This window comes from Peromyscus eremicus, chromosome X (assembly GCF_949786415.1).
Source record: "Peromyscus eremicus chromosome X, PerEre_H2_v1, whole genome shotgun sequence".
In the NCBI taxonomy this organism is placed as follows: Eukaryota; Metazoa; Chordata; class Mammalia; order Rodentia; family Cricetidae; genus Peromyscus; species Peromyscus eremicus.
Window position 1 is genome coordinate 39,109,314 of NC_081439.1, and position 26,279 is coordinate 39,135,592.

The 26,279-nt window shown below is 37.7% G+C and overlaps 1 pseudogene; it reads left to right on the forward strand.

The window, feature by feature from the left end:
* Positions 1-20,563: 20,563 nt before the first annotated feature.
* LOC131900008 (mitochondrial pyruvate carrier 1-like) lies at positions 20,564-20,819 on the forward strand (annotated as a pseudogene).
* The last annotated feature ends 5,460 nt before the right edge of the window (positions 20,820-26,279 follow it).

Here is a 26,279-nt window from a genome sequence, read left to right on the forward strand (position 1 = left end):
TGATTTTTCCCTCCCAGGGATATTCATGTACCCTAGTCACTTCCTCTCTGCCTAACCTCTCTGGGACTACTGGATTGTTGCTTGGTTATCATTTAAGAAATGATATGTTTTTGACCATCAGGCTATAAACACTTGCATTTACAATTTTATTCTTGCTTCATTAAATTCAATAATTTTCTAAGGAGATCTTGCTTTCCTTCCTTTACTGTTGTTATTCACCAAAATCTGTTCTGGAAACTTTAATCAGCACTTTTTACTCAGATGCATCTTCAGTTTTAAGGTGTAAATATCCTTGGAAGATATACACAAAGACTGATTGTATCTACTCCATAATAAAAAGATTAACACTCTGAATAGCTGATTTTTTTCTCTGCCTAAACATATTAATATAATTCTCAAATCTTGCTGAATTTGTGCTCCATGTTCTGTTCTAACATTTTCAAACCAATTAGAACTGTCATGTGAGAACATTTTCTCTGATATTATTGAATTATGGCATTGTAGTCCTTAATTAGATTATTTCTGATGATTAGCGTCTTTTATTCTTCTTTTACAAATTACACCTGAGCACAGTTTCCTCTCTCTCTCCTCTCCTCCCAGACCCTCCCTTCAACTTCTCATCTCCCCCAGATCCACTCCTCCTCCATTTCCCTTCAGAAAAGGACAGGCCTCCCAGGAATGTCAGCAAAACATGACATATCATATTGCAATAAGACCAAGCAGATCCCCTCACATTACGGCTGGATAAGGCAACTCAATGCGAGGAAAATGGTCCTCACAGCAGACAAAAGTGTCAGAGAAAGCCCTGCTCCCCCCGTTAGGTGTCCCACAGGAACACCAAACTGCATAACCATAACATATACGCAGAGAACCTAAGTTAGATCCATAGAGACACACTGCTTGTCCTTCAGTCTCTGCGAACCCCTATGAGCCCTGCTGAGTTGATTCCGTAGGCTGTGTTCTTGTGGTGACCTTGACCCTTCTAGCTCCTACAATCCTTCTTCTGCTCTTCCCCAGGATTCCCCAAATGCTGCCTAATGTTTGGCTGTGGATCTCTTCAGCCGTTCCCATCAGTTGCTGGATGAAAGCTCTTTGATGACGATTATGCTCTACAAATATAGCACAGTATCATTAGGGATCATTGCATCAACTTTTTTTTTTGCAGACCTGTTTGGTTCTATCCTAGGTCTACAGGCTATCCATCCTATGGTTTCTGACCCTCCAGACAGTGTCAGATGTGTGCTTCCTCTGGTGGCATGGATCTCAAGTTGGATCAGTCATTGGTTGGCCACTCCCAACAGGTATGCATCACCTTTACCCCAGCATATCTTGCAAGCAGGGTAAATTGAAGGTCAAAGCTTTTGTGGCTAGGTTGATGTCTCAATCCCTCTACTGAAAGCCTTGCCTGGTTGGAGAAGATGGCTAGTTCAGGCTTTCTAGGCTGCCTTACTAGCAATCTTTGTTAGGGTCATCCTCATAGATTCCTGAGAGTTTCCATTACACTGGGTTTCTACCTCTTCCCTGAAATGCCCTCAAATTCCAGTTTTCTATCCCAGTATTCTCTCCCTTTGTCCCCTAAACTGTTCCATCCTGTTTTCATCTCTATCCACCCCCATTCCACACACACAAAATCTCCCCTTCCTAGGGAGATCCATGTGTCCTCTCTTGACTCCTCCTGGTTACTTAGTTTCTCTGATCGGTGGATTGATTACCCTTTACTTTACAACAAATATCCACTTATAAGTGAGTACATACCATATTTGTCTTTGTGGGTCTGGGTTACCTCATAATACTTTCTAGTTCCATCCACTTGCCTCCAAATTTCATGATGTTATTGTTTTAAACAGCTGAGTACTACTTGATTGTGTAAATGTACCACATTTTCTTTATCCATTTTTTCTGTTGAGGTTGAAGGACATCTAGGGTATTTCCAGCTTCTGCCTATTAGCAATAAAGCTGCTATGAATATATTTGAGCAAATGTCCTTGTGGAAGGATAGAGTATCCTTTGGGTGTATGCACAGTAGTGGTAGAGTTAGGTCTTGAAGTAGATTGATTCAGAAGCTTTTGAGGTACAGAAGATTTTCTGTTTTATGAGGTCTCATTTATTAACTGTTGATCTTAGTGCCTGTGCTAGTGGTGTTCTATTCAGAAAGTTGTCTCCTGTAACGGTGTGCTCAAGGCTATTTCCCACTTTCTCTTCTATCAGGTTCAATGGATCTGGATTTGTGTTGAGGTCTTTGAGTCACTTGAACTAGAGTTTTGTAAAAAGTGATAGATATGGATGTAGTTACATTCTTCTGCATACCAACATCTGGTTAGACCAGCACCATAGTGAAAGCATTTGATTCCACTAAGTATAAAAATTAAAGTCTCATTCATGTATTGAAACTTGATTTGTTAAATATAATTCTTCTTAAACTCTTATCACGACATCAATAGACTTATGGAACCCTGATCTCTTATCTTTTGGACAATTATACTCGTTTTTCTTTATGAGACCTCTGAGAGTTTGACAGTAAATACTCACATGTGGAATGATTTTCTCAAGTTTTGTAAATCAGTTTTGGAAGAAGATCTCCCACCCAGGTCTCTTTCTTCTCATTTTTATTGACCTTGTAACTTTCCTAAAACTGAGGACTTAGTGTTTATTAGGTTAACATTTACAAAATGAGACATAAATTTTCCTAATTCAGTTAAGGTAGCTCCTTCTTTGATAGTGTATATGAAAAGTTTCATTTTAAGTATTCACTGTATCCCTCAACTTTATTTTCATTAGTGGTTTTTATCTTATTTAAAGTACAGGTATATAACTTCCCTTCTTCCTGTTCCTGCCCCCTAGTCCCTCCACTGTCCTCTTCCTCCATCCTTTCCTATATTTCTCCTCAAATTCATAGGTCCATTTTTTTAAAGAATATTGTTTTAAAAGGAAAATTGAATTTGTGGAAAACACTTTTCCCATTTGATCATTTTGATAAGTTGTGCTGGCTTTTCATTCTTCCCTGTTAAATCTCAATGATACTAATTCTAACAGTTACCTGAGATTAATTTTCCTCATTTGCAAGGGAAATGAGCATCCTGTAATGCTACCAGCTTCTTAATAAGAAATGGTATTTATCATAGACATGGAAAAACCGTATTGAGACTGACATGTAGTTCCTGTTCATATTTCAATTGAGGTTTTCTGTTTTTATCTTTTGTCTGTACTTTCCTTGTCATTCTTTTCCTAGGGTGGTGAGTTAAAAATGAAGAAAGATAGGAATTAAAGAGATATTTCACCTTTATTTACTATGAATGAAGAAATGCATAAAAGAGTACTTCATTCACTGATTAAGTAAACATGTGAGTGGTGATGTAAAGGTGTTACAAATTTAGAAGTACATATTCTGTTCATTTGCAAATTTATTGATTTAACCATCTGAACTTTTTTTTAAAGATTTATTTATTTATTTATTTATTATGTATACAGAAGAGGCGCCAGATCTCATTACAAATGGTTGTGAGCCACCATGTGGTTGCTGGGAATTGAACTTGTCCTGAGTTCAATTCTGGAACTCTGGAGAAGTCAGTGCTCTTAACCTCTGAGCCATCTCTCCAGCCCTACCATCTGAACTTTTAAAGGATCTGTTGTTATATTATACACAGTTCGTTAAAAATTCTATGCTTGGACACATTAATGAATTAATCATATTTGAACAGAAAATCTGCTAACAACCTGGAATGGCTCTAATTGCTCAACTGAGTTTTTAGTTAATTTATTTATTTACTTATTTATTCATTTACTTGATATACTTGATGCAGTTTCCCCTACCTCATGTCCTTCAAGTCTCTCCCTGCCCCACCGCCCCGTTCCCATACTCCAACCCACTTATATCAGCAAAATATGGCATATAAAATTGCAGTAAGACTAAGCATCTCCCCATGTATTAAGGCTGAACAAGGAAATCCAGTATGAGGAGTAGGGTCCCACAACCCAGTAAAAGAGTCAGAGACAGCCAGTGTTCCCACTGCTATGACCAAGCTACATAACTGTCACATATATGCAGAGGGCCTAACTACATCAGTCCCATGCAGGCTCCCTAGTTTTCAATTCTGTCTCTGTGAGCCCCCAAGTGCTCAGATTAATTTATTCTGTGGGTTTACTTGTGGTGTCCTTGATCCCTCTGGTTCCCACAATCCTTTCTCCCCTTTTTCTGCAGGATTCTTTGAGCTGTCCTAAATGTTTGGCTGTGTGTGTGCATCTGTCTCCATCAGTTGCTGGATGAAACCTCTCTGATAACAATTGGGCTAGGCACCAATCTATGAGTATAGCATAATATCATTAGGCATCATTACATTGACATTTCTTTCCTCCAGTCATGTTTGGTTCTATCACACAACTCTGTGTCATCCAGCCTGTGGGTCCTGGTGATCCACACAGTGTCAGGGGAAGGGGAACTTACTCTCTTAGCATGGATTTTAGGCTACACCAGTCATTGTTTGGCCATTCCCTCAATCTCTAGGTCACCCTTACCCCACCACATCACATAGGTAAGACAAATTGTAGGTCAGCAGTTGTGTGGCTGGGTTGGTTTCCCACTCCCTCCACTTAAAGTCTTGCCTAGTCACAGGAGATGGCCAGTTCAGGCAATATATCCACTATTACTAGTAGTCTTATCTGGGGTCAAACTTGTAGATTACTGGGAGAGTCCCATGTGATAGGTTTTTATCTAATCCCCAAATGACCCCATTTTCCAGTAGCCTCTTTCAGTGCTCTCTCCTCCATGATGCAACTTGATCATTCATGTTCCCATCCTCACCTGTCCACAGTCCACTCAAAAAATCTCTTCTATTTCCCCTTCCCAGGGAACCCATGCATCCCCCTTTGGGCTCTTCTTCTTATGTGATCTCTCTTGGTCTGTAGATTATAGCATAATTACCATTTATTTTACAGTTACTATCCACTTATCAGTGAGTACATACCATGTTTGTCTTTCTGGGTCTGGATTAATTCACTCAGGATGATTTTATCTCAGTCCATCTATTTGCCTTCAAATTTCATGCTGTCATTGTGTTTAACAGCTGAGTAACGTGAGTAACACTCCATTGTATAAATGTAGCACATTTTCTTTATCCATTCCTTTGTTAAAAAACATCTAGGTTATTTCCATGTCCAGGGTATTACATACGAAGTTGCTAAGAACATAGTTGAACAAGTGTCCTTGTGGCATTATTGAGCATCTTTTTGAGTATATGCTCAAGAGTAGTACTGCTGGGTCTTGTGGTAGATTAATTCACAGTTTACTATCATTTTGATTTCCAAAGTGGCTGTATAAGTTTGCACTCCCACAAGCAACTAAGGAGTGTTGCCCTTGCTCCACATCCTTTCCAGTAGGAGCTGTCACTTGAGTTTTTGATCATAGTCATTCTGACAGATATAAGATGCAATCTCAGAGGCATTTTGATTTACATTTCTCAGATGGATAAGGATGTTGAACATTTCCTTAAGTTTATCTTGGCCATTTGAGATTCTTCTGTTGAGAATTCTCTGTTTAGGTCTGTACCCATTTTTTTTTAATTGGATTGTATGGCATTTTGATGTCTAGCTTCTTAAGTTCTTTATGTATTTCTAAGATCAGCCTTCTGTGAGATGTGGGGATGGTGAAAATCTTTTCCTATTCTGTAGGCTGCTATTTTGTCTCATTGATAGTGTCCTTTGCCTTGCACAGTTTTTCAGTTTCAGGAGGTCCCATTTATTAATTGTCTATCTCAGTGTCTGTGATACTGGTGTTATATTCAGGAAGTAGTTTCCTGTACCTACGTGTTCAAGGCTACTTCCCACTTTTTCTTCTATCAGGTTAAATGTAATTGAATTTATGTTGAGGTCTTGGATCTGCTTGGACTTGAGTTTGTGCAGAGGATTCTATTTGCATTCTTCTACATGTTGACATCCAGTTACACTAGCATCATTTGTTGAAGATTATTTATTTTTTCCACTGTACAATTTGGGCTTCTTTGTAAAAAATCAGGTGTTCATTGGTGTGTGGATTTCTGTCCGGGCCTTCACTTTGATTCCATTGACCCATGTGTCTGTTTTTATGCCAATACCAAGCTGTTTTTATGACAGTATCTCTATAGTAGAGCTTGAAGTCAGAGATGGTGAAAACTCTGGAAGTTACATTATTGTACAGTATTCTTTTAGCTATCTTGTTTTGTTTTTTCCACATGAAGTTGAGTATTGTTCTTTCAAGGTCTGTGAAGAATTGTGTTGGGAATTTGATGGGGATTGCATTGAATCTGTAGATTGCTTTTGGTAAGATTGCCATTTTTACTGTGTTAATCCTACCTATCCATGAGCATGATCTTTCTATTTTTAAATATCTCCTTCCATTTCTTTCTTCAAAGACTTAAAATTCTTGTCATACAGGTCTTTCACTTGTTTGGTGAGAGTTACCCCAAGGTATTTTATATTATTTGTGGCTATTGTAAAGGGTGTTGTTTTTATGATTTCTTTCTCAGTTTATTTATCATTTGTATATAGGAAGACTACTGATTTTTTGAGTTAATTTTGTATCCTTCCACATTACTGAAGGTGTTTATCAGCTGTAGGAGTTCTCTGGTAGAATTTTTAGGATTACTTATATATACAATCATATCATCTGCAAATAGAGAAAGTTTGACTTCTTCCTTTCCAATTTGTTTCCCCACGATCTTCTTTTGTTGTCTTATTGCTCTAGCTAGAATTTTAAGTACTGTATCGAATAAATATGGAGAGAGTGGACAGCCTTTTCTTGTTCCTGATTTTGGTGGAATCACTTTGAGTTTCTCTCCAATTAATTTGATGTTGGCTGTCTGATTGCTGTATATTGATTTCATTACATTTCTATATGTTCCTTGTATCCCTGATCTCTCCAAGACCTTTATCATGAAGGGGTATTGGATTTTGTCAAAGGATTTTTTATCATCTAATGAGATGACCATGTTTTTTTTTTCCCCTTCAGTTTGTTTGTATGGTGGATTACATTGACAGATTGTCGTATATTGAACCATCCCCTGTGTCTTTGGGATGAAGCCTACTTGATCATGGTGTATGATTTTTCTATGTGTTCTTGGATTTGGTTTGCCAATATTTACTAAGTATTTTTGCATCAAAGTTCATGAGGGAGATTGGTCCGTAATTCTCTTTCTTAGCTGTATCTTTGTATGGTTTGGGTATCAGGGTAACTGTAGCCTCATAAAAATAATTTGACAATGTCCCTTCAGTTTCTATTGTGTGGAACAATTTGAGATGTATTGGTATTAGCTCTTGTTTGAAATTCTGGTAGAATTCTGCATTCTGAAAATTCTGAAACCATCTGGCCCTGGGCATTTTTTATTTGGGAGATTTTTAATGACTGCTTTTATTTCCTCAGGGGTTATAGGTATATTGAAATGGGTTATAGGTATATTGAAGTTGTTTTTACTTAATTTTACTATGTGATAGCTATCAAGAAAATTATTGATTTCTTTTAGATTTTCCAATTTTGTGGAGTACAAGTTTATGAACTATGACCTAATGATTCTCTAAATTTCTTCTGAGTCTGTTGTTATGTCTCCCTTTTCATTTCTGATTTTGTAAATTTGAATTTTCTCTCTCTGTCTTTTAGTTAGTTTAGATAAGGGTATATCAATTTTGTTGATTTTATTAAAAAACCAACTCTTGGTTTCTTTGTATTCTCTTTGTTTCTATTTTTATTGATTTCAGCCCTCAGTTTGATTATTCCTTGCCTTCTACTCCTCTTGGTTATCTTTGCTTCCTTTTGTTCCAGAGTTTTCAGGAGGACTGTTAAATAGCTAGCATGAGATCTCTCCAAATTCTTATGAAGGAAGTTAGAGCTTTGAACTTTCCTCTCAGCACTACCTTCATTTTGTCCCGTAAGTTTGGGTATTTTGTGCATTCACTTTCATCGAAATCTAGGAAGTCTTTAATTTCTTTATTTCTCTCTTGACTCACTGGTAGCTCAGTAGACAGTTATTCAGTTTCCATAAGTTTGTAGGCTTTTTGTTGTTTCTGTTGTTGAAATGCAAGTTTAATCCATGGTGCTTTGATAACAAACAGTGCATATTTCAGTTTTTTGTATCTGTTCAAACTTGTATTTTGGTTGAGTATATGGTCAATTTTAGAGAAGTTTTCATGAGGTGCAGAAAAGAAGGTATTGTTTTGTGTTTGGGTGAAATGTTCTGCAGAGTCTGGGATTATTGTGCAAAGTAAACTTGGTTTAGTGGGCTGGGCAGTGTCTTACCTGGGGTTCTTTGGACCAGCCTGGCTTCTGGTACAACTGCAGGGGCTGGGGTTCCTAGGTCTGGCCTGTTTTCCTGGTAAAGCTGCTGTCTATTTCCAAGGTTGTAGGCCAGGATATATCAATTGTTTAGCTTATTTAGTATCCAAGACTACATCTTGTTTTCTCAAACAAAGAAACTGAGTCACACTGAAAATTTACTTCCTTGATGGCATTTATTCATAATGGATCTAGACTTTAATGCAGGTAATTGATGCTCTATGCCATAACATTTAATTATTACAATATACTCCATTCATTTGTTGGTGTTTTAGATATACATGCAAAGTTATGAGGAATGTGTGCTTTTACTAAAATGTCCTGCGACAACATTTTAGTCAATATATTCACCCAGCTTTCCTTATTTGCTAATAAGACAGCTCACAAAATTATTGCAATATGTCAGGCATCAGATCCTACATCACTGAATATGTAGCTGAAAGTGGTTTTAACTGCTAACAAATCTGCAAAAGCAATATTCTTAGCTCTAGGAACAGGTATTGACATAGTCTAATCCTCTATGGATTATTATTCAAGCCTAAAGCCTCAGTGGAATTAGCTCTCCTTAATGGATGACAAGGCACTAGAGGAAGAAACAGCCCAAACCTGAAATGCACCAGAGAAGCTGTCCAGTTATTCATGATGGAGTCTCCTAATATTATTGGATGTTTGTGATTTTACCAAGCATAAGTTAATGCTTAAATTGGTAATTTTATAAAAAAGGGATAATATTTCCTAATATATACCTTCAAATATGTCTATTTTTACTTAAATATAATAAAATTTTAGGGCAATTGTATTAATACAGTGGCAAATCACAAAAACATGAAAAATAGTCTTGTAACAACTATGAGATCAAAATAAAATCTCATAGATGTATGACTTGTTTTTAAAAAAACTTGTATTTAAACAAGGAAAAACTGATAGAAAACACAAGTTTATTTACTTAGTGATAAAATACTAAAATTAGTCCTTTCTGATAAATTGTCAAATTATATATGTGAGTTTAATCGTATTAACTTTAAAATGCAATTTAAATCAATACTTTATTATAGCAGCACCTTATACTAAGCCCATAGGTTCCACCATGTTTTTGAATTTATTTTTGACAAAAACAAATTACTTACATTGTGGCATTTACTTGCATTTGCGTAATTGAATTTCTAGCTTCAGAATTAAAACAATATTGCCTTATACCAAAATTAATTTTAGTAACTTGCTATAATCAAATATTCAAAAGCTTTGCGCTCATAAGTTATGTTAATTGCATAAAGGTTAAGGTGTATATTGAAAATACAAAAGTGGAACACATCCAGAGAAACAGCAATGGCTAACTACCAAGCTTCATCCCGTCCTCAACTCTGCCAATTCTCATCCCTCAGTTTCATCCCCACCTCTGTAGCAGACCCCATTTCCAGTGGATCACTTAGACTTTTTCCTCCAAATTTCTTTCCCCAGATTCATCACTTTATCTTAGCCCTGGATTACACCATACATTATCTGGTAACCTGCAGGCCCCTCTGGCCAGGGAAGCAAATATTCTAACTGCAGATCTTCTCCTTTCCCTCTTTTCAAAATCTGATTCCCAGATGTGTATCAGAACATTTGCTGCAATTACCTTTTCTTCCCTGAGCCACATCCCTATTCGATCATGGAGACCTCCCCAACCTTCTTTTCCCTACTTATTTTATTATCCCAGTCTCCAGCACCAACAGGCATTCCCTGGGAACACATAGGTCCAAAACTGCAGGGAAAGAGTTAATCTTAGACTAGATCATCATTTCACCCTACTCTCCACCAAAAGAAATCCCTCAGTCTCACCTCCAGCTCTGTAGCAAACCAACTGTTGTGGCCTCACCTCCCTTCTTTGGCCTGTCTCCAGTGCATCACAAAGATCTTCCTCTCTAACCTTTGTACCCATTACTTATCACTTTATCCCAGTCTCTATCTCCAGCTGGCATTCCCTGAGAGCCTGAAGGCCTCTATGGCCAGGGAAGCATAACTGTAGATCTTCACCTCTTCCTCCTCTCCTTTAAATCTGATCTCCCAGTCTCATCCTCATCTCTTTGAAAGATCACCTGCTGCAAACTGGGACATTGTCTGTTAACCTACAAGTAAAACTTGCCAGATCAAGTAAGCTAGCAAAGCAGGTGGATGACCTTCAGATCTTCATTCTCCCTCCTTTCTTTCAAATCTAATCTCCCAGTATCAGTCCTAGCTTGAAAGCACACTAACTGTTGTGGCCTGTCCTAACCTCTGATCCCATCCCCAGGAGAGACTTATCAGATCCTGCTTGAAAAACACGCTTTCCTCTTATGTGTGAATATCCATAGTGCCCCCCACCAGTCCATTCCCATTCTTTTTTTTTATTATTAAGAAATTTTCTCTGCATCCTATCACCAGAGTAGGTCAGTTCGGGCTGTCTCTCGACCATTGCCAGTAGTCTATTGTGGGAATATCTTTGTGGATTTCTGTGGGCCTCTCTAGCACTTTGCTTCTTCCTATTCTCACGTGGTCTTCATTTATCATGGTCTCCTATTCCTTGTTCTCCCTCTCTGTTCTTGATCCAGCTGGGATCTCCCACTCCCCTAAGCTCTCTTTCTCTCAATCTTTGCCCTTCATTACCCCCACTCAGGTCCATGTTGCGCATGTAGATCGCATCCATTTCTCTGTCATTGGGCAATCCCTGTGTCTTTCTTGGGGTCCTGTTTTCTATGTAGCCTCCCTGGAGTTGTGAGTCTAGTCCTCTTTGTTTTACATCTAGTATACTCCTATGAGTGAGTACATACCATGTTTGTCTTTCTGAGTCTGGGATACCTCACTCAGGATGATTTTTTCTAGATCCATCCATTTGTCTGCAAACCTCATGATGTCATTGTTTTTCTCTGCTGAGTAGTATTCCATTGTGTATATGTACCACATTTTGTTTATCCATTCTTCAGTTGAAGGGCATCTAGGTTGTTTCCATGTTCTGGCTATTACAAACAATGCTGATATGAACATAGCTGAACAATTGCTCTTGTGGTGTGGTTGAGCATTCCTTGGGTATATGCCCAAGAGTGGTATAGCTGGATCTTGGGGGAGATTGATTCCCAATTTTCTAAGAAAGCACCATATTGATTTCCAAAGTGGTTGTACAAGCTGGCATTCCCACCAGCAGTGGAGGAGAGTTCCCCTAGCTCCACATTCTCTCCAGCATAAGGTGTCTTCAGTGTTTTCGATCTTAGCCATTCTGACAGGCATAAGGTGGTATCTTAGAGTTGTTTTGATTTGCATTTCCCTGATGATTAGGGATGTTGAGCAATTCCTTAAATGTCTTTCAACCATTTGAGTTTCCTCTGTTGCGAATTCTCTGTTTAGTTCTATAGCCCATTTCTTAATTGGACTGCTGGGCATTTTGATGTTTAATTTCTTGAGTTCCTTATATATTCTGGATATCAGTCTTCTGTCAGATGTGGGGTTGGTGAAGATCTTTTCCCATTCTGTAGGCTGTCGCTTTGCCTTGTTGACCATATCCTTTGCTCTACAAAAGCTTCTCAGTTTCAAGAGGTCCCATTGATTGGTTGTTTCTCTCAGTGTCTGTGCTACTGGTGTTCTATTTAGGAAGTGGTCTCCTATGCCAATGCGTTCAAGACTACTTCCTACTTTCTCTTCTATCAGGTTCAGAGTAGCTGCATTTATATTGAGGTCTTTGATCCACTTGGACCTAAGTTTTGTGCACAGTGACAGATATGGATCTATTTGCAGCCTTCTACATGTTGATATCCAGTTATGCCAGCACCATTTGTTGAAGATGCTTTCTTTTTTCCATTGTACACTTTTGGCTTCTTTGTCAAAAATTGTGTGTTCATAAGTGTGTGGATTAATGTCAGGTCTTCAATTCGATTCCATTGGTCTACATGATTTTTTTTTTGCCAGTATCAAGCTGTTTTTTTATTACTGTAGCTCTACAGTAGAGCTTGAAGACAGGGATCATGATGCCTCCAGAGGTTGTTTTATTGTACAGGATTCTTTTGGCTATCCTGGGTTTTTTGTTTTTCCATATGAATTTGAGTATTATTCTTTCCAGGTCTGTGAAGAATTGTGTTGGTATTTTGATGGGGATTGCATTGAATCTGTAGATTGCTTTTGGTAAGATTGCCATTTTTACTATATTAATCCTGCCTATCCATGAGCATGGGAGTTCTTTCCATTTTCTGACATCTTCTTCAATTTCTTTTTTCAGGGACTTAAAGTTCTTGTCATATAGGTCCTTCACGTGCTTGGTTAGTGTTACCCCAAGGTATTTTATATCATTTGTGGCTATTGTAAAGGGTGGTATATCACTGATTTCCTTCTCAGCCTGTTTGTCAATTGTATATAGGAGGGCTCCTGATTTTTTTGAGTTGATCTTGTATCCTGCTATGTTGCTGAAGGTGTTTATAAGCTGTATCAGTTCCTTGGTTGAATCTTTGTGGTCACTATGGCCAGGCCCTAGGTGGAGCTCCAGGAGTCCAATTGGTGAGAAAGAAGAGGATTTGTATGAGCGAGAATGGTTGAGACCAAGGTTGGATAAAGCACAAGGACAAATAGCCAAACAAATGGAAACACCTAAACTATGAACCAATAGCTGAGGAGCCCCCAAGTGGATCAAGCCCTCTAGGTAAGTGAGACAGTTGATTAGCTTGATCTGTTTGGGAGGCATCCAGGCAGTGGGACCAGGTCCTGCACTCAGTGCATGAGTTGGCTGTTTGAAACCTGGGGCTTATACAGGGACACTTGGCTAAGCCTGGGAGGAGGGGACTGGACCTGCCTGGACTGAATCTACCAGGTTGAACTCAATCCTCAGGGGAGTCTTTGCCCTGGCGGAGATGGGAATAGGGGGTGTGCTGGGGGGAAGGTGGGGGGGGGGAGGGAGGAGGGAGATCAAGGGAATCTGTGGTTGATATGTAGAATTAAATTAAATTATAAAAGAAAAAAAGAAAAAAAAAGAAAAACCAAAAAAAGAAAAGAAATTTTCTATTCATATTACATACCAAACACAGATTCCCTCCTCCTCCCTTTTCCAGACCCCCCCAGCCTTCCCCGTAAACCCTCCCCCTATTCCTACCTCCTCTGTCAAGGTCTCCCATGGGGAGTCAGCAATGTCAGCTCCCAATAACTAGAAAAGCATTTTACCTGGAATCCCCAGTGGCAACACTTCTCAGGATCTCAAAAGAATTACCTACTGAACAATAAACAATCAAGACACTCCCCTAAAAACCAGAGAGGGCAACAGAAATCAAGTTATAAAGCACCTACCCAGCAAAGATAAGAGATTAGCATCTAGAATTATAAATTCTAAAATCACAATAGCAGCCAGAGCAGTATGTTTCCAATAAAGTCCATTGAATCTATCACAGAAAGCCCTAAGAATTGCAACATAGTTTAGGAATTTGAACAACTCCTTAAAACAGCCTTTATGAATATGATAGAGGTCCCTCAAGAGGAAATGAATAAATCCTTTAAAGCCATCTTTGAAAATCCAACAGTGAAAGGAAATGAATAAAACAAACCAAAGACCGGAAAGTGGGAATCAAACCAATACAGTAATCCCAAACTGAGGAAAAGCTGTAAATGAAAAATTTAGGAACTTGAAGAGGAATTTCAGAGGGAAGCTTCACCAACACAATACAAGAGATTGAAGAGAGAATCTCAGGCACTGAAAACATGATAGAAGAAATGTTTTCTTCAGTCAAAAGAAATGTTAATATAAAAATATTCTGGCATAAAACATGTGGGAAAGTTATGACACTATGGAAAGACTAAATCTATTAATAATAGGACTAGAAAAAGGAGAAGAGATACAGCTCAAAGGCCCAGAAATTGTTTTCAACAAAATCATAGAAGGCAATTTTCCTAACCAAAAGAGGTAGATGTCTATAAGACTACAACAAGCAAACAGAACACCAAATACACTGGTCCAGAAAAGAAGTTATATTTGGTACATAATAATCAAAATACTGAACTTAGAGAACAAAAACAGAATATTAAGTTTGTAAGGAAAAAGTCTAGGTATCTATAAACACAGACTGACTAATTTAATACCTGACTTCCCAATGGAGATTCTAAAAGCCAGAAGGTCCTGGAAGTATATTCTATAGACTCAAAGAAACCACAGATGCCAGGCCAGACTGCCATACTCAGAAAAAATTTCAATCACTATAGATGAAAAAAAAAAATAAGACACTCCATGTTAAAACCAAATTTAAGCATTATCTATTAACAAATCTTGCCCTAAAGAAGGTGCTAGAAGGAAAATTGCAACTTGAAGAATGTAACCACACCCAGGAAAACACAAGAAATAAATCACCCCAGACTAGCAAATCAAAAGAGGAGAAACACCCTACACCCTACACACAAGCACACACGCGCGCGCGCACACACACACACACACACACACACACACACATACCACAGCAACAGATAACACAGCTCATTGGTCGCTCTAAAAAAATCAATGGTCTCAATTTCCCAACAAAAGAATACAGACTAACATAATGATTGTGAAAACAGTATCGATCATGCTGAAACCAACAAATACACTTTGACATCAAGTATAGATATCACCTCATGGTAGATGGATGGAAATAGATATTTTAAAAAACCCAACAACAATGGACCTAAGAAGTAAGCTGATGTAGTCATTTTAATAACTGAGAAAATTGACTTCAAGACAAAAGTAACCAAAAGAGATGTGAAGGACAGAACATACTTAGGGAAGAAAAATCCACCAAGAGGACATATCTTTTTTTTTTCCCTTTTATTGAAAATAGACTTTTTTCTCACATGGTATATTCTGAATTAGGATTCTCCTTCCTCTACCTGTTCTTCCAAACCTCGCTCCCCATCCAGATCCATACCTTTTTGTCTCTCATTAGAAATCAAACAGTCTTCTATGCGTTAATAATATAGTACAATATGGTAAAACAAAAACTCATACATCAATGTTAGACAAGACAAAAAAAGAAGGAAAATAGCCTGAGAGAACACACAGGAAACATTAGCATACTCTGGAGTTCCATAAAAACACTAAACTGAAGACATAACAAATACACTCCTAAATGTGGAAGACCCGTGCAGGTCCTATGCATGCTGCTTCAGTCTCTGTGAGACCATATGAGCTTTGATCAAAGCAATTCTTCTAAAATCAGGAATAAGAGAAGGTTGTTCACTCACTCCATAACTCCTCAATGTACTATGTGAACTTTCAGCTATAGCAAAAAGACCACTGAAAGAGATCAAGGGGTTATAAATTAGAAATGAAGAAATCAAAATATCTTATATGCAGATGACGTGATTGTATATGTAGGTGACCCTAGCAATTCTATCAGGAAATTCTTGCAGCCTGATTAACACTTTCAAATAAGAAGCTAGATACAAATTTAACTAAAAAATAATCCACCCTTCTATGTACAAAAGATAAATGGATTGAAAAAGAAATCAAGAAAACACATCTTACAAAATAGCCTTAAATAACATAAATATCAGGATATACTATGTGAAAAACTCTAACCAAGCAAATGAAAGACTTTTATGATAAAAAATTCAAGACATTTAAGAAAGACATTACTCTGTCCTTCGCACTGTGTTTCAGCAGTGGTAGTTAATATACTTTGTAACCAAACCACTCACTTGAAGAGTCCACTCTCTGCATCACCACAATTTTTTCTCCCCGAAGAAAATATCAGAAGCTGAAAAGATTTCCCATGGTCATGCTCATGTTTTATAGGCTTAATATGGAAAAAATGGCCTCCTACCGAAAGCTATCTACAGGTTCAATTTAATCCTCATCAAAATGCTAAAACAATGCTTTACAGATCTTGAAAGTATAATTTTCAGCTTCATATGGAAACACAAAAAATACCACGATAGCTAAATTGGTCCTCAGTCATAAACATGCTGGAGGTATCACCATCCCTAACTTCAAGTAACTTGTATTACAGGTCTATAGTAATAAACACTATTTTATTGAAAAAAAAAACAGACACACTGATAAAAATGAAACTACTTTTAGATCTCGACATAAATCCACACACATTTGGACACTGAATTTTCTATAAAGAAGCTATAAATACTCATTGGGAAAAAGAAAGTTTCTTCAAAAAATGGTGCTGGTGAAATATGTCTGCATATAGAAGAATCTAAACGGATCCATAATTATCATCCTGTCAGAAACAACTCCAAATGGTTTAAACACTTCAACATAAAACCAGATACACTGAAACTGATAGAAAAAATGAGAAATAGCATAGACACTAAGATCAAAAATTAATAAATGGGACCCAATGAAACTGAAAAACTGCAAGGCAAAGAACAGCATCATTCAGACAGACCATCAGCCTACAGAACAGGAAGAGTTTTTACCAAGTACACATCTAATAGAGAGCTGATATCCAAAATGTATAATGAAATAAAAAAAATCTAGATATTTAAGAAAACTCAATTAAAATGTATGGAAATGATCTAAACAAAATTCTCAATAGTGATCACTCAAATTGCTGAGAAACACTTCAACTGTTCAACATTCTTAGTCATCAGGAAAATGCAAGTATAACTACTTTGAGATTCCATCTTATAACTGTCAGAATAGTAAGATCAATAAAACAAGTGGCAGTTCATGCTGGAGAGGATATGGCATAAAGGGAATACTTGTCCATTGATGGTGGAAATGAAAAAACTTATAGCTACTATGATTTAATTTGGTGGTTCCTCAGAAAAATGGGAATCAGTCTACCTCAAGATCCAGCATTACCACTCTTGGCCATACACCCAAAGGATGCTTCATCCTACCAAAGACACTTGCTGAACCATGTTAATTGCAGCTGATTTCATAATAGCCAGAAATTAGAAACAACCTATATGTTCTTCAGCAGAAGAATGGATAAAGAAAACATACTACATTTAAATAATGGAGTATCAATCAGCCTTTAAAAAAACTGAAATGATCCTTTTTGTAGGCAAATGGATGAAACACATAAAAATTATCCTGAATGAAGTAACCCAGATCCAGAAAGACATATATAGGATGTATTCACTTATACTTGGATATAAGCTGATTAGTCAATGATAAAGAAAATAAAATCCGTAGAACCACATAGGTTAGGCATAGAGTAAGGGACCAGGATGGACAGATCTCCTTAAGAAATCGAAATAGAGCCGGGCGGTGGTGGCGCACGCCTTTAATCCCAGCACTCGGGAGGCAGAGCCAGGCGGATCTCTGTGAGTTCGAGGCCAGCCTGGGCTACCAAGTGAGTCCCACGAAAGGCGCAAAGCTACACAGAGAAACCCTGTCTCGAAAAAACCAAAAAAAAAAAAAAAAAAAAAAAAAAGAAATCGAAATAGAATAGATATTTATGGATTGATGAGGAGCTGGAACCAGAAGATCAAATGGAGAGGGATAAGGAAGAGAAAGACAAGGGAAGGAAAACAGAGACAGCTTAAATGAATGTTCATTTGAGGGGTAGTGTGGAAACCTAATATATTAGATACTTCCTAAAACATATGCATATATGAAAGCAAACTAGAGGAAATTGCTAAAAATTGAAGAAACAGAGTCCCAACTCACTATTCTTTTCACCAAATGAGCTTCCAGTACCAGGATTGGCTTACATCTAATTGGGTTGTGGGCAAAAGGGGGTCCCGTTGGAATTCCCAAATAAACCAAGCTATAGGTTGTTCTCCACAAATTGACAGCACCTCCACAAGACATTGAACATGGACTAATTAGCTGATGCCTATGTAGAGCCTTCCTTCATCCTTACATGCTATTGTCTTTTATACAGGAAGATACTCTGCAGGCTACCAATAAAGAAACTAAACACCAAGCCAGCTACAAATCCTTTTATCTACAATGGTGTCCTGCCTGCAGTATATGCTAGTACATTGGTGTTACAAAGTTTGTGAGAATAACAAACCAATATCTGCTTTGACTTAAGGCCCACTCCACCAGACGTACCCAATCCCTGACACTGCTCGGGTTACCAAGACACTGAGATTAGATACCCCAAGAACCTAGGATAAAATCAAATATGTCCTGATCGAAGGGGAGGTGGGAAGGAACTGGGAGGAGTAGAGGGAGGAGAAACTGCTGATTAGAGTATAGTATTTAAGAAAAAAAATCTATTTTCCATAAAATGAAAAAACTAAAAATAGATTAAAAAAAAAGGTGGGGGGTGTCTGGAAAGATATGTCCATGGTTAAGAGCATTGACTCCTCTTCCAGAAGATCTGTGTTTGATTGCCTGTATCAACATGGTATCTCACAACACTCTATTCTAGTTTCAGGTAATTCAAGGCTTTTTTTTTTTTTTACCCCTGTGAGCCCCTATGGGTACATGGTAAAAATATGTACACTCAGGTACACTTATATAAAATACATGTTTTATCTTTACTTTTTTTAATTTTTATTTTGTAATACAATTCAGTTCTACATATCAGTCACGGATTCCCTTGTTCTGCCCCCTCCAGCCCCCCTCACCTTCCTCCCAGCCCATGCCCCATTCTCATCTTCTCCAGGGCAAAGCCTTCCCCGAAGACTGAGATCAACCGGGTAGGTCCAGTCCCCTCCTCCCAGGCCGAGCCAAGTGACCCTGCATAGGACCCAGGTTTCAAACAGCCAACTCACGCTATGAGCACAGGACCCAGTCCCACTGCCTGGATGCCTCCCAAACAGATCAGGCCAATCAACTGTCTCACCCACTCAGAGGGCCTGATCCAGTTGGTGACCCCTCAGCCATTGGTTCATACTTCATGTGTTTCCGTTTGTTTGGCTATTTGTCCCTGTACTTTATCCAACCTTGGTCTCAACAATTCTCGCTCATATAAACCCTCCTCATTCTCGCTAATTGGACTCCCAGAGATCCACCCGGGGCCTAGTCATGGATCTCTGCATCCAGATCCCTCAGTAGTTGGATGAGGTTTCTAGCATGACAATTAGGGTGTTTGGCCATCCCATCACCAGAGTAGGTCAGTTCAGGCTGTCTCTCGACCATTGCCAGCAGTCTGTTGTGGGGGTATCTTTGTGGATTTCTGTGGGCCTCTCTAGCACTTTGCTTCTTCCTATTCTCATGTGGTCTTCATTTACCATGGTCTCCTATTCCTTGTTCTCCCTCTCTGTTGTTGAGCCAGCTGGGATCTCCCGCTCCCCCAAGCTCTCTTTCCCTCGATCCTCGCCCTTCACTACCCTCACTCACGTCCAGGCTGTTCATGTAGGTCTCATTTCATTTCTCTGTCATTGGGTGATCCCTGTGTCTTTCTTAGGGTCCTGTTTTCCAGGTAGCCTCCCTGGTGATGTGAGTAGCAGTCCAGTCATCCTTGTTCCACATCTAGTATCCAGCTATGAGTAAGTACATATCATGTTTATCTTTCTGAGTCTGGGTTACCTCACTCAGGATGATTTTTTCTAGATCCATCCATTTGTCTGCAAACCTCATGATGTCATTGTTTTCCTCTGCTGAGTAGTATTCCATTGTGTATATGTACCACATTTTGTTTATCCATTCTTCAGTTGAAGGGCATCTAGGTTGTTTCCATGTTCTGGCTATTACAAACAATGCTGATATGAACATAGCTAAACAAGTGCTCTTGTGGTGTGGTTGAGCATTCCTTGGGTATATGCCCAAGAGTGGTATAGCTGGACCTTGGGGGAGATGGATTCCCAATTTTCTAAGAAAGCGCCATATTGATTTCCAAAGTGGTTGTACAAGCTTGCATTCCCACCAGCAGTGGAGGAGAGTTCCCCTAGCTCCATATCCTCTCCAGCATAAGAGGTCTTCAGTGTTTTTGATCTTAGCCATTCTGACAGGTGTAAGGTGGTATCTCAGAGTTGTTTTGATTTGCATTTCCCTGATGATTAGGGATGTTGAGCAATTCCTTAAATGTCTTTCAGCCATTTGAGTTTTTATCTTTACTTTTATGTGTATGAATATTCTGCCTACATGTATATCTGTGAACCACATGCATTCAGTACCAACAGAGAAGAGAAATGGAAATCAGATCCACTGGATCAAGAGTTACAGATGGTTGTGAGCCATCATGTAGGTGCCAGGAATCAAACCCAAGTCCTGTGGTAGAGAAGCTAGTGTTCTTTACCAATGAACAATCTTTGCAGCCGCCATAAAATATTTTTTTTAATAAAATAAAAATTAAACTCAGGAGCAGATGCACTACAAGTGGCAAAGCCATAGCTGAAGAGCTCTTGTGCAAAGAACCTGTCTCTGTCCCCACTAGGGACTTCTGTGACTATCTCATGAGCATTCACTTTTGGGGCCCAGTTGTCACTGAGCTCTCTTCATTGCTATCATCAATGAAAAGAAGTCTCTAGAGATTATCAGTGGGAAGAAGACTTTCCCCCTCTGTTGCTATACTTTGACATTCATGAGATATGCCTACACATTACAAACTCAACACTGGCTTATGTTTGCTACATAACAAATGAAGGATCTCACATCCTTCATGGAGGATGGCTTATCAGCTATGAAATGAGTGAGCAAACATCTGTGTAGAAGTGTGAGAATCAGCTCTTAAAAGGACAGTACCGCAGCCACTGCTGCCAAACCACAGATCACACTATAAATAGTCTTATTAAGTGGAAAACACAGAATGTTGTGTTTAATGATAATATCTTTATAGAAATAGCTGAGAACCCTTTCTCTTACAGCTGCTAAAATGTGTTTCTCTTCATTATGAGAAGTTAAAATATGTGACAATTTAATGAACTTGAATGATGGATTTTTGCCACTAATTTATAGTAATATGTATATTATCTATTTGCATTTGCTTAAGAAAAACCAAAGGAAATAGTTTAATTCCAAAGAGAAATGTATATTTAACAAAAATATCTGTTATTTAATATCATTATGTAAATACCTAAATATTAATATCATTTAAAAGTATTTGATCAAAAAATTAATAATTTTTTTAAAATTTTTCTTATTTTATTCATATGTTTCAGTGTTTGGCTTGAATTTATATATGTATTTGTGCTACATATATGCCTAGTGCCCAAATAGGTTAGCAGAGGCCAAGAGATTCCCTGGAACTGGAGTTACAGATGGTTGTAATCCAGTAGGTGGGTGCTGGTAATCAAACCCAGATCTTCTGGATGAGTATCAAGTTCTTATAAACACTGAGCCATTTCTCTAAGCCCCTAGTAAACATACTGTAAGTAAACATTTATCTGATAATGGGGTGTCATTAATTAAGTTATATTGGCTGTGGGACTTTATTTATTTTGTAGGGATTAATATTGAACCCAGGGACTCCTGTCAACTAAGGAGTTCTATATTGCTGAGCTACATTACTTCCCCAACTATACCATTTCTGTCATTAGTTTAAAGCTTTAATAATATCATATTTGCCAAAGATCATCAAAAATCACAACCATAAGTGATTCAAATGTGAGAGTGAGTTGCCAATTTATTAAAGGTCAAGAAGTTGGAAGAATTGAATAGAAGATGGTGAATCAGTATATTGGGAACTAATATTTTCATGAATAATGTCGAAGCTGAGGATGATAAATGCAGGTTGGCATGGTTTCAGCTGCCAACTGTCTCTTGATGTTTTCCTAGCTGTTATACTCGTAGGATTTAGTTTTAGGCTGTGTCCTTAATTTAAGTTTATTAGTTTAGTTATACAAAGTTAAATATTTCACCTACATAAAAGATAATTTCAGAATTGTTTTAGCTGATAAAAATGCTTTGACATTTACCATTTCTTTTTTTTAGATTTTTAAACATTTTTTCTTTTATTAATAATAGAAGTTTTTCTCAAACAATATATTCTGATTATTGTTTTTCTTCCCTCTACTGCTACCAGTTCTTCCTCAACTCCCTTCCCCTCCAAATCTATTCCTTTTCTGTTCATTACTAAATAAGAGCAGGTTTCTAAGAGATAACAATCAAATGTGACAAAATAAAATATACTAAGATAAAGGAAAAACAATTATAATGATGTTGGACACATAAACCCAACAGGAAGAAAAGAGTCCCTGTAGCAGACACAAGAGTCAGAGACTCACTTGTTCTCACATTCAGCAGTTCCATAAACATACTTAACCTAATGGCTATAATATAGACATGGAGAACCTGGTGTAGACCCATGTAGGTCCTGTGCTTGCTGCTTCAGTCTCTGTGAGCCCATATGTGCCGTGCTTACTTGATTCAGAGGCCCTTGTTCTTTTGGTGTCCTCCATCCCCTCCATCTCTTACTCTATTTTGCCTCGTCTTTTGGGGTATTCCTAGAGTTCAGGAGGGATTTGATGGAGACTTTTCATTTAAACTCTCTCTGAGTAATGTTAGACTGTGGTTCTCACATTTATTCCCATCTGCTGGCAGAGGACACCTCTCTAATTATGACTGGAAAAGGCACTGATCTATGACTATACAATAATACAATTATGAATCATTTTATTGATACTTTTTGTTTTTTAGATGAGAAGTTTTAGTTTTACCCTACATGTCTGAGCAATCTAGTCTGATTCTTGATTACTAAAGCACTGTTGGGTGTGGGTTCCTTCTTGTGAAGTGGGCCTTAAGTCAAATATTGATTGTCTACTCCTATAAGTTCTGTGCCACCACTACCCTAACATATTTTACAGACAGGAAAAATTGTAGGTCAAAAGTTTAGTGGCTGGGTTGGTGCTCACATTTATTTTCATTAATCTGTAGAATATTTTCCCTTACTAAAGCGACTGAACTTAGGGGGGAAGGCAACCAGCTCAACTTCTCCATGTTCAATTAGTTGTGTGAGTGTTGTCCTCCACAATGGGACCCATTGTCAGTTTGCAAAGAGTAAGAGTAACCACTTTTCCTAACAACAACTTGGGTTGTGCAGAGATTTCATAGGACCCCCTTGGCCAACAACTCAATTGACTGCAATGCAATCCAATCACTGGAAACCTCACCTGACTACAAATTGCCATTTGAGCCTCTATATCCCCCATAACAAGGAATACTTATTAGGATCACCTTCACATAGTCCAGGAAGTTTCCAAAGCACTACCTACAGTCTCGCCAAATCCAGCTGACTCTCTCCACACTCTCTCTTTCAACTCCATCTCCAACAGAATCCTCCCAATCCTGTTCCTCGTGCCTCCAGTCCACCCATAAAATCCATTCTATTTCCCCCTTTCAGGAAGATGCATGTGTTCCTCCATACTTCTCCTCTTTAACTAACCTCCCTAAGTTGACAAATTGTATCTTAGGTATCATTTACTTAATGGCTAATACTCACCTTTAAATGAATACATCCAATATTATCTTTCTGAGTTTCTGTTTCTGCACTCTGGATGATGTTTTGCTAGTTCCACCCATTTGCTTACAAATCTAATACTGTCATATTTTTAAAATCTGAGTCATACTCCATTGTGTAAATTTACCCATTTTCTTTCTGCATTCTTCAGTTGAGGAACATCTAAGTTTTCTCCAGTTTCTGACTATTATTAATAAAACCACAATGAAAATGGTTGAGCAAGTGTTCTTATGGCAGTACGAAGCATCCTTTGGGTATATGACCAAGAGTGGTATAGCTGATTCTTGAGACAGATCAATTCCCAACTGTCTGTGTCTCTGCCATAACAATTTCCACAGTAGCTATACAAACTCTACACTCACATCAGCAATGGATGAGTGTTCCCTTGCTCCAAATCCACACTAGCATGATCTGTCACTTGTGTTATTGATCTTAGCCATTCTGACAGGTGTAAGTTGTAATCCCAAAGTAGTTTTGATTTGCATATCCCTGAAGGCTAAGGATGTTGAACAGTTCTTTAAGTGTTTCTCAGCCATTTGAGTTTTCTCTATGGAGATTTCTGTTTAAATCTGTTCCCCATTTTTAAATTGGATCATATGTTGTGTTGTGTTTTGTTCTTTGAATTTAGTTTCTTGATTTTTTTATGTAATTTGTATGTTAGTCCTCTTTATATTGGATATGAAGTTGGTAAAAATCTTTTCCCATTATTTAGGTTACCACTATGGTCATCATTTGCCATACAGAAGTATATCAGAATTATGATTTCCCAAAGATTAATTGATGAACACTGTGCCTAGACTCTTGGTGTTCTGTTCAGAAAGACATCTCCTGTAGGAAATACATTCAATATTATTCCCACTTTCCCTTCTATCAGGTTCAGTGTATGTTGTTGATTGTTTCAGATCTTTTGGGGGAGCTGCCACCCATCTCCCAACTAAATCACACACAGAGACTTATTCTTAATTATAAATGCCCGGCCTTCGCTTCACTTGTTGCTTTTCTTAATTTTAAATTAACAAATTTGTCTTTTGCCTCTGGGCTTTTCTCTTTCTCTATTTCTGTATACCTTTCTTTTTTACTCTGTGGCTAGTTGTGTAGTTGGGTGGCCGGCGCCTGATTTGTTCCTCCTTCTCTCACGCCTAGATTTCTCCTCTCCCATATTTCTCCTTCTATTATTTTTTTTCTGCCTGCCAGCCCCACCCATCCTTTCTCCTACCTCACCATTGGCTATTCAGCTCTTTATTACTCCATCAGGTGTTTTAGACAGGCAGAGTAACACAGCTTCACAGTGTTAAACAAATGTAACATAAACAAAAGTAACACACTTTAAAGTAATATTCCCAAAAAGTGAATTTGGTTTTATATTGATGTCTTTGATCAACTTGTACTTGAGTGTCATTCAGGATGATTAATATGCACCTATTTGCGTTTTTATAAATGCAAATAACCAGTTAGACCAGCACCATTTGTTCAAGATGCTGTCTTCTATTCCACTGTGTATTTCTGGCTTTTTTTTTTAAAGCAAAAATCAGGTATGCATGTATGTGTTGATTTATGTCTGTGTCTTTAGTTTGATCATTGATTAACATGCCTGTTTTTATGCCAATACCATGAAGGTTTTATTACTATACCTCTGCTGTATAAATTGAAATATGAGTTGGTAAGAACTCCAGCAGTTCTTTTCTAGTTCAGGACAGTTTTGGCTATCATGAGTTTTTTTTTTTTGTTGTTGTTGTTTTTTCCAAATGAAGTGGAAAATTGTAAATAATTGTGTTGGAATTTTAATGGGGATTGTATTGAATTTGTAGATTGCTTCTTGTAAGATGGCCATTTTTATTACGTTACTCCTACAGATACACAAGAATTGGATGTTTTCCATCTTCTAATATCTTTTCCAATTTCTTTCTGCAAAGACTTGAAGTTTTTATAATACAAGTCTTTCATTTGTTTGATTAGAGTTACTCCAAGGTATTTTATCCAATTTCAGGCTATGGTGAAAGGGGTTGTTTCTCTGATATTTCTCAGTAAGTTTATTATTTGGATGTAGGATAACTACTGATATATTCGAGTTAATCTTGTATCCAGCCACTTCGCTGTTGGTGTTTAAAAGTTTTAGGAATTCCCTGGTGGGGTTTTCAAATTTACTTATGTATACTATCATATCATCTTCAAATAACAGTTCTTTGACTCTTTTCTTTCCAATTTGTAGCTCCTTGATCTCCTTCTGTTGTCTAATTGTTCCAGATAAATTTCCAGTACTATATTGAATAGATATGGAGAAAGTACACTGTCTTGTCTTGATCCTGATTTTAGTGTCATTGTTTGAGTTTTGTTCTAGTTAATTTGAAGTTGGCTATAGGCTTGTTGTAAACTGCCCTTATTATATTTTAGTGTATTCATTGTATTCCTAATTTCTTCAAGACTTTTAGCATAAGGAGGTGTTGGATTTTGTCAGACATTGTCTGCATCTAGTTATATGATTACATGGACTTTTTCTCACAGTATGTTTATAAGGTAGATTATATTTGTTGATTTTTGTATATTGAAGCATCAGTGCATCTCTGGGATGAAGCCTACTTGATCATGGTGGATGATCTTCTTTATGTGTTCTTGGATTTGGTTTGCCAATATTTTATTCAGTATTTTTGCATTTATATTTATAAGGAAATTTGGTCTCTAATTCTCTTTCTTTGTTGAGTTTTTATGTGGATTGT